Source organism: Python bivittatus, unplaced genomic scaffold (assembly GCF_059951505.1).
Source record: "Python bivittatus isolate LINGU-HERP-01145 unplaced genomic scaffold, Pbiv_v1 ctg000210_np1212, whole genome shotgun sequence".
In the NCBI taxonomy this organism is placed as follows: domain Eukaryota; kingdom Metazoa; phylum Chordata; class Lepidosauria; order Squamata; family Pythonidae; genus Python; species Python bivittatus.
Genome location: NW_028277053.1, coordinates 5,938,758 through 5,949,099, shown reverse-complemented (window position 1 = coordinate 5,949,099; position 10,342 = coordinate 5,938,758).

Here is a 10,342-nt window from a genome sequence, read left to right as displayed (position 1 = left end):
GCGGGGCCCAGGAAGAGAGCCCTTTGGAATATTCTCCCCCCAGAGGCGCGGCGGGGCCCTACCCTCCCAGCTTTCCAGAAAGGTTGAAAGACCTGGCTCCGTCAGTGGGCATGGGGTGATACGGGCTCTACCCATCCCTGGGGGTGGTTAGACCCCTGAAGATGCTCCCTGGAATTACTTCCCAATTTTCCACCTTCTTGGAACCTATTTATTTTTAGGATTGTTTTTATGTTGTGTTTTAGTGCATTTTTATCTTGTTGTAAACCGCCCAGAGTCGTTTCACGAGATGGGTGGTAACAAATTTGATAAATAAATAAATAAATAAATATTTGGATTTTTATACTGAGCAGGGGTTGGGTTTGATGATCTAAATGGCCTCTTTTGACTCTAGGATTCTACTAACCCTCTTCCATTGCCTAGAAGCTCCCAGGACTTTAGCTACCATTTTTGGATGACCCCGTGGCGGCCGTGATCGTGCTGCACTGGGAGTGAGCCAGGACTGGCGGGTGGTGTGAGTGTGGCATTCATGAGGGGCTTCCCTGCCTCCCACCCTCAGCTTCTCTTCCTGCTGCCAGGGAGGTTGCCAGAAATAGCAACCAATCACCGGCAGCCTGAAAGAGATCGCAGAGGACCTGCTAGGAAGCTGTGCAAAATTATTCCAGCAGCCCTTTGAACTGCTAAGCTATTTTTTGGGAGTGTCGGCACTTGGGCTGACAAGGTGATAATTTATGCCCACATCACCCTTTTGCACACTTCTGTTCCAAGCGAGTAACTGAATTGTAGAACTGTGGAGTAGGAAGGGGCTACAAAGACCATCTAGTCCAATCTTCTGCCTGTGCAGAAAACCCACTGAACCGTCCTCAGAAAGGGCTGTCCAACCTCTTCTTGGAAATCTCCAGAAATGGAGAATCCACAACCTCCGTAGGTCAAGGCTCCACCGCTGATATTCCTGATATTCAGCTGACGTCAAGGTAGCCGCAATCCTTCCTCACAGGGCATGTCCTCAGGTCCCTGTTACCATCTTTGTCACCCTTGTCCAAACCCTCTCCAACATGGCAAATAACTTCTGGAAAGGTGGTGCCCAGAACTGCACATATGTGTATTCTCACCAGTGCAGAGTAAAGGACAACAAGGAATTCTCACATCTTGTATGTTCTGAGGGGGGGGGGGTGTCTTTGCAACCTTGCTAGAAAGACAGCATTAGCTCAAAGCGGGAGGGACACGTACACAGGATACCTTGAGGGTATTCAGGGAAGGGTCTACAGTTAAACTGGTTCAACCTGCCTTGTGTACCTTGAGGGTCTCCAGGAAAAGGCCTACAGCTAAACCGGTTCAAACTGCTGTTCAAACTGCTTTGTCCCTGTAAACTATGAAAACTCAGCTTGCATTTCCGGTGGTGTGGCAAAACCCTGGCATAGTTGCTGCCTATGCGTTGGGCTATTGACCACCCAGCTTCCTTTACTCGGCCGAATAAAAAGCTGTTTCTTTTTCAGAGCCTCCTCCTGAATTCTTGGCATTGGATTTCTCTGGGATTCAGGGTTACAAACCTTACAGTTCCATCAGAAGGATGTATACAGCCCACCTTTCCTTAAGCTCTCAGAATAAAAAGATAAAGTTATGCCATGATCCCCTGACCAAGGTTTTCTATGACTGCCCCCCCCCCATCATCTGTTAAGGTTTCTCCATTTCTCCTCCAAGGGAGGAGTGAGCCTGCCACATCTTTTGCTGACGAATTTGGAGAAACCCTCCTTGATAGATTTTGCCCATCTTGCTGGCCTTGCCTTTTTCGCCTTTGCCTTCCTGACCTGCAGGAAGGGCTGAAGTTTTGTATTTTTAAAAAAACATTTAAAGTATTTTTAACAGTGGAATACAAACAATTACAGTGCTAACAGGAAAAAAAAATACACTGATGGTTACAGAGTGAGAAAAAGTTTACCTACAGTGGTGCTGATTAAAATGAACTAAACATAGTGAAAACAAAAGGGAAAAAAACTAGTTAGAGAAAATGCTCCTTACGTTCTCTGTGTCATATCAATACTGAATTAATTCACTCCTTAAGCCCATATGGAAACATATTGCCTCATCTTCTCAATTTTAGAACAGAAAGACTTTGAAAAACTCACATCCTGAATCTGTTCCTTGCCCTCCCATTTCCAGTCATCAGCTCCTTCGCGAGCTGCCCATCATCCGCGCTGGCTTTTTCACAGGCCCCCCCGGGAGTTTCCCCCGTACTGGTGTGGCCCGAGACTGTGCTTCGTGGCCTTTTCAAGGAGGCCCAGCTGGCCACAGTGTCTTGGCCTTCAGGATTTTTTGTCCCAGGGCACGTTCTTTGCTGTTTCTCTTGGTGGTTTAAAATTGGCTTTTCAGTTTATTAAAATTTTTGGTTTGAGCTTGTTTGTTTTTACTAAGCTTTTTGTTAAAATTAAGAATGGTCACTTGCCCCAAAGTTTAATATTTAATATCTTGCATCAATTTCTCCCTGTTAGAAAGCACCAAATTCAAAGTAGCAGATCCTGTGATGCCCACATCAACCTTTTGAAAGAAAATTATTACCAACACAGGTAGTAATTCTGTTTGATGGCAGAATTTGTCTCCCAACAGATGTCTGGAGGGTTAAACTCTCCCATCCTGACCACTTCATGTTTTTTGAGGCTTTGGTAATGTGCTTTAATACATTTTCATCTACCTCTCTGACCACTTGGGTGATCTGTAGCCAGCTCCTAGCAAAATATCCTAAACACTTTCAACACTCATGCTCCTGTCAGTCCAGGGGACCTCTGGGTGGGCAAGTTCATTCCTGATATTCAACACTACCCTACTTCCTTTCCTGTGTGGCCTGTTTCTCTGAAACAAGGTGTCCCTGTCAAGCTCTTTCTGTAATCCCTCTGATATTATGCCTGCATTTATGCTTCCTGACATGCACCTTCCCAGCCTATTGTCCAGACCTTGTGCATTAATATGCGTCACCATTTAAGATAATGGACAAAAGTCTCTGGATTCAAGTCTCCCTTTTCCATTATTTCCTTTGTTTCTTTGCTCAACTAATAATTTCCAAATGTGTACTTCCTCTTCTGAAAGATGAATTCCATCTCTGCAAAGCACACCTTTTCCTTTCTCTTGCTTGACTGTTACTTCAATGGAAAGTATTGGTGAGACCCTCTGGGCCCCGAAACCCTTCACTTCCTTCCCAAAAGACATAAAAGGCATTCTTGACATGCTGGAGGACACGCATGGCAAGGTGAACATGGATGAGCAGAAAGGATTCAGGCACCAGGGAGATAGCAGACATGTTGAGATGAATGTTCTGGGCCACAAATGGGAGCTTCTGTGCTACTCAAGAGGGAGTTGCCCACAACACAACCTTCCTGTTCTTCTTGGTGATTGGGGACGGATCATTTCCACTTTCAAATCTGGGGGTCTTCTGTAGTTTCCTCAGAGGCTAGAACTGGTTGCCAAGGTCTAGGGGAGTGGTCTGCTTTGTGATAATTTTGCTTCTGATGGTCATGTGTCGCCACCTGTCCTTATTCTCATCCTCAGGAGAAACTGTAAAGTTCACATTGCTCTGATGTTTATAATGAGTAATAGCATCCACACTACTATTCAAGGAGTCTTCACCTTAACTAATGAGATGTAGATATGATTGATTGATTGATTGATTGATTGATTGATTGATTGACTGATTGATTGATTCAATTTATATAGCTGCCCATCTCAGACCACTGACTTTGGGCGGCTAACAATAAAAACAGTCAACATTTAAAACAGTACAAAAAATTAAATATAAATATAAATACAGCCAAGAGATCTTTAAAAACTGTCAGTATCAGCACAACCATGAAACCATAAGCATAAAGCCAGGTCTTCAAGGCCTTCTGAAAAGCCAAAAGGGTTGGGGCCATCCCAATCTCAGGAGGAAGGATGTTCCAGAGGGCAGGTGCCACAGCGGAGAAGCCACGTCTCCTGGTCCCCGCCAGCCAACTTTCCTTGGCTGATGGGACCCGGAGCACGCCCAACCTGCTGGACTGGATTGGACAGGTAGAAACAACTGAGAAAAGACGGTCCTCAGGTAACCCAGTCCCAAGCCTTGAAGGGCTTTAAAGGTGACAACCAGCACCTTGAATTGCACCCAGAAGCACACCGGCAACCAGAGCAGCTCCCAAAGCAGTGGTGTCTCACCATGATATTCTAGCCTCCAGTTTATCAACCTTTGTTTTCAGAGCTTCCCCCTAAGTAATGGTTTACACAGATGTAGTCTGCTTTTCTTCTGAAAAAAGCCCATCTGTAACCATAATATGTCTTATATGCTACAGAGGAAGAAAAAAAGCAGATTAGATAACATGTAGGCTCCTGAGTTGAGCTGGTCAGACCACGTTCGGCCGCTCTGTTGCTCATGGTGATTTTCCCTCTCACCAAAATGCTCTCCTGTGTTTGAGCACAAGCCATTGGCTTGAACTGGTCAGACAAAGCCCAGCTCCCCTGTTGCTCATTGTGGTTTCTGCTGTCTTCCCAGAATACACCTGGATTATGCAAATGACCTCTGGTATGTGTAGGAAAGATACCCCACTGAGTGGCTCTCCAGGGGGTACCTGCCAACTGCTCTGCTGGCCCTTATGCACATCTTGCAAGGGAATTCAGCAGTGGGAGTGGGGGCGTGGCAGGATGGGGCCTCCGCTTGATCCCTGGGAGGTGAACCAAGCTGCAACACTGTGGGACAAGATGTGTGGACACTTCCAGGGAAACACTGAAATTGGTCCATCTAGGTGACTATCTCTAACCTCCGGGCCACTGGGCCAGGAAGCAGGAACTGCAGCCACGGGGGAGGGAAAAAAAACCTCCCCCTCCCCCCACCCCCTCACCTGGGAAGCCAAACGCTTGCAGGCCTGGCCTCCTATCACAGTTATTCAGCAGCAACATTAGGATCCAGCACCTAAGTATTCTTGTTGTCTTTTCCTACCCCACACCTTTTGTGTGTGTGCGTGTGTTATATCATTTGAGATTGTAACCCTAAGGAAAGGAACCTTTTTCTGGTTGATGTCAAAGCATCCAACAAATATTGTGCAGGACTAGGGATGGAAAGTGCAGTGCAACGAATTTCAGAGACACATTAGGAGAGGCATTTATCAGCACAAGCTATCTGGCAGTTTGGGAGAAGGACGGAAGGCCACCTATCAGCAATCGCACATCATGTAGTACAGATGCTGCATTCTGCCAGGGGTGGGCTGGACTGATGTCCCGGCTCCAGTCCAAGGCCAGCACTTCCACATACTCTGAAGGAAGGAACATTCCCCTCTGGCCAATCCAACGCCTGCACTAGCAAAGACCAGAAATCTGCCACCCTCTTCCTGATCTCTCAACTTTGGCCCAGAAATGAATGCCAGGCAGGAAGCCTCTTGGTGGGACACAACAGGAAGTCCCTTGATTCAGGGAGAAATGGAGAGAAATGGACCCTCCAAGTGGCAAGGTACATTTAGTCTACTGAGCTTCACAAAGATGGTCTTTGCAAGGACAAAACAAGGATCTAGCATAGGATTCTACTTTGTTCGTGGTTTGCACAACAGAATAGGCAACAATGGACATCCTGGTTGTTAGCCATGCTTGTCAAGGAGGAGCCATCTTACCACATGTGCTGACACTAGTCTACACTCACTCATAGCAAGGCAGGATTCTGAAGAATCCTTTCCGATTATTAACATGAGGAATGTAAAGACACCATTTCCATTTCTGGATAGACATAATCTTCATTTTTTTTAAATGTACAAAATAGGTCCAGCAATTTGTGTCTATTCTGCTATAACTAGAGAAGCTACAAGGCATATATTATTACAGGAACTGCACAGAACACTCATTGGAAGTTGGCATTAGCAGCAAATCCTATTGGGAGAAGGATATGTATAGCAGTTTTGGACATGTAAGAGAAAGCCAAACTGGTTCCCTCACAAACCCACATTTTCTTGGTAAGTTAAACATAAAATCTCTAGTCCAGTGTCTACTACACAGCATTTTTTAAAGGAATAGCAAAGTTTCTCTGTTGCATCTAAAATAGCCATCCATCTTTTGGTTTCCCAAAGATTGACACTGATTATGGCATAAGCTTTCTGAACTTCAGCCCACTTCCTCTGAGATGTGAAGAGCCATGCTGAGATAGGAGTTTATCAGCTCTCCCCAATCTGGATGCTCTCTAGGTATGCAGACAAATTCCCAGAATTCTCCAGCCAGCATGCCCCTTTTTGAGAATTCTGGGAATTCAAGTGGAGGCACCTGGAGAAAGTTCAGGTTTGGAAAGTCTGTAATACGCATACATCCTTGATTGAGGTTTTCAAGAGAGTGGACTGACCAAAGGACAATGCAGCTGCAGATATTGGCAATTACTTATTGGAAATTTTGTCCTCAGAACAAAACACTGTTAGGTGTTCCACTGGACAGCTGATTAACACAGTTCAAGCCACATTGATTTTACTTTCTGATCACACTGTTTCCACTTCTCAACCTTTTAGAAAACAGTTGGAAGTTGATCTGTAACCATCTTCACTTCTACAGGCCTGGAAATGGTGATAACGCACAGGAACACCAAGAGCCAATCGGTTCTCCCCTCCAGCTGACCAATAGGACAGTCGAAAAAACGTCATCCAATCAACGTCCAACCCCTGAGCTACTGCAGATCCAAGGGAATTTGTTCATTTCCAATTTGCCCAGAAGGAAAGTAAAATAAATTGCAGCACCCTCATTCTTGTTTTCAGCACCTACATTTGTCTCGTCATGACCATGAGCCAAGAGTTCCCAAACCAGCATTGCTCCAGTTTCACAATATGGAACCAGAAATAAGCTGACAGCTCCTGAATCCTACTCATATCATGAGATCAGAGAGGTCTGGGGCTCTGCAAGTCTCCTATGCTGAGGTGCCCATATATAGCACAGAAGGAATTTTCAGAAGATTGAATATTTTTCTTATCGGAAAATACGGCTGTGCCAGAGATTTATCTATTGTGTGACTTTTGTCCTTGTGTTCAGTTAGTTAATTAGTGTTAACAAATTGGGCTTGACTCTTGGATGGTGATTGTATGGATAAAAACCATCTTAATTGGCCAAGGACAAATAATCAAGGATAATCTCTGGTATGTCCATCCAAATACTTGTTGTCTTCCCTTTCTACAGTACTTTCTTCACTCTTGCCAAACATAATCATCACTCTCTTCCATCACATCCCCAAAGCAGGTTATCTTCTGCTTGTTGATCAAGGAAGTGGTCAACCTCCATTTGGTCCAGGACTGATTTACTGGTTTTTGCTGCACTCTTAATAACCTTCTCCAAAACCCATAATTTTGCCTCCTTTCTGTTATTTTTCTCTCTTTTTCAGTATCATTGTATCAAAACTTTTTAAAAGAAGATAAAAACTAATACAAACTTATATAAGTTGTCCACCAAACATGATAAAATGTCCCTTCATCCTGTTCCCATTTCCAACATACATCTGAAGTGTCTATACATTCTAGACAATTTCTCTGGTGTCATATACACCAACAATACATGATTTTATAGAAATTCTCTTTGAGATGTAAATTTCAACCCTTTCAACCACATATTTTCCCATTAATCCATCTGTATATTATTACCAAAATTTCAACCCTTTCAACCACATATTTTCCTATTGATCCATCTGTATAACCAAAATTCTTAGCTCACTTTATCATACATTCTTTAACCTCTGTTTCAAATTTCAACAGAAGTTTATACATTTTAGCAATTTTATGTTCATCATCAGCGCACAACTGTACTTCAAATTCTGTCTTACTTTACTCCATACCATAAGTCTTTTTGTCCATTTTGAATCTTTCTGATAACTATAAATGGGAAAATCATTGACAACTATATCCTTCTGCTATTAATTGCTCTCTTGATTTAATTTTAAATTCCTCTTGATGGTTTTCCAATAGTTCCTAGTATGTCAACCATTTGTTTTTGTCTGCTGTTTCTCTTCTGTGATATGCTTCTTGAGCTGAGATCCATAAAGGTGTTTTCGGGCAGAACTTGGATTTATATCTATTCCATATTCTCAATATAGCATGTCTAATAAAATGATTTTTGAAATCCACATTAATTTTTACTTTATCATGCCATAAAAAACATTATAATGAACAAGAGTGGAGTCAGCGGGCATCCTTGTCTTGTACCGTTTTGAATCTCATAAGGTTTTGTTAGTTCTCCATTAACAATTATTTGTGCTTTTTGAGAAGTGTAACCCATTTAATAAAATTATCTCCAAGGTTCATATGTTCCATAACTCTAAACAAAAAACCCCAGTTCAAATTGTCAAAGGCCTTCTCTGCATCTAAGAATATCAATGCAACTTGTTTTTCATTATGTTGCTCCAAATAACCCAAAATATCCAAAACATTTCTAATACTATCTCGTGATTATCTTTTAGATAAAAACCCACATTGATCTTCATGAATAAAGTCCCGTAAAATTATTTTCATCCTTTCAGCCAAAATCATGGTAAACAATTTATAGTCATTATTCAATAAAGATATTGGACAATAATTTCTTGTTTTTTAAATTAATATTTAATATCCATTAAATATTAATATTTTTCCTAATGTGCGTTTGGTTGTAACAAATCACATGTTTTTACTTTTTTCAAATAATGATTTTTTTCCCTCTTTTGCTCCATTTATATTCCATGTTAAGCATTTATAATCCATAGTTAGACCAAGTTTTTAGAAAAGTCAATACCTGTAGTGCCCAAAGTGGAATCCTTTTCAATGTCCTGTTGTATCTGTTGTGGCATTTGTTTGATCTCATCTATCATTGTCCCTTCCATTTGTATTTCCTCCAGTTCTTCTTTAAATTTTTCCAAAAAATCTCTTGCTTTCTGCACAGAGTTCAGCCTGAATCTCTGCTGTTTAAAAGTAAAAATCACCCCTTCCAACTTATCCCATCTAAATGGAATCTTCTTTTAAGTTTGTCAGAAAAAAGCCCCTCTTTTCTCAAACATAGTATTCTAACTGAAATTTCCTCAAGTACAGTAACGTCTGTATTATCAGTCCTCAATCTAGTACTGGAATGCTGCTGCAAAACTTGATCTCTAGTCTTCTTCCGGCAAAGTCCACAAGGACATCCCTTGGAACATTTCTTAATTTTGCAAATCCTATAAACCTTATCAATCTCTGTCTCAGTGTCATCGTCTTCCCAATCCAAAAAATTAGACAGAGACTTAATCTTTTGTCTATTATCTTCTCCATGTTGTTCTGGAATCTAAATCTTAAACAAAATTCTTTTTCTCTCAGTTCCAATAATGCCAAGTTATCCAAATCTTTCTCCATCTCTCTATTTATTATTTCTGTCTTACTTTCCAAAACTTCCATTTTGTCAGTAGTTTGTTTTAAGTCTGCAGCCAGTTGCCCTAGAGATTCTTCAATCTTCTTAACTTCTTCTTTGACGTCTTTTTTTATTCCTGCAAATCCTTCTTCCATTTCCTTTTTAACTGTTGCAGTCATCTTTCTGACAAATTCTTCAAACATTTTCTGCCATAAATCTGGTGAAATGCTCTTATCTGAGAAAAAAAGTGTCCACTTTTCAGAGCCATATGTATTCACTGGACAGGCCATTGTTTAAACTATTCTGATCATTGTCATAGTTGAAATATCCTTCATGACCAAACCTGTCATTGCCTTCCTCTTTAAGAGCGATCTGGTTACTTCTTCATCTGCATCTATTCTTTAGCCTCCCAAAACAAAAGTCCTCTACCATCACCTTTTGCCTGTATGTTCACCAGCCATGCAGGTTAATATTTCCTTTGCCTTCTTAACATTTAATATTTCACTTGCCATTTTCCCCATGTGTGATCCTAAGTCTTCTTTAAGTTCAGCTAAAAGAGTGGTCTCCATATAGCATATTGTGAGTGATTTGGCCTCCAATTTTGATTCCAGCTGTCATTTCTTGCAGTCTCACTAACCTTTTAATACATTTGTTGCACAGCTAGATATGGGAATGAGGGGTGCATTTCTCTCACTCCTTTCCTATCCCGCGCCATTGCATTTCTCCAAGAGCCACGCAGTCTCGGGAACAGAGGCAGGCAGGGGCGAGTTTCGGTCCCCCTTTTGCGCAGGGCAGGGCAGGATGGCTGCAGAGGCCGAATAGGCCTCTCTAGTGCATGGACATAGCCTGAAAGCTGCAATGTCTTTGGGGTTGGGGTATGTGTGTACCCAATTTGCTCCAGGGGCTTGCCTGTTTCATTTAGTTATTTCTGGGACAGAAGGACATGGGAGTGGATTCTTGGCTATTCTAGTCAAGTTTCTGAAGTTGATTTATTCATGGTATATATTTTCAAGCCTTCTATTTTCTT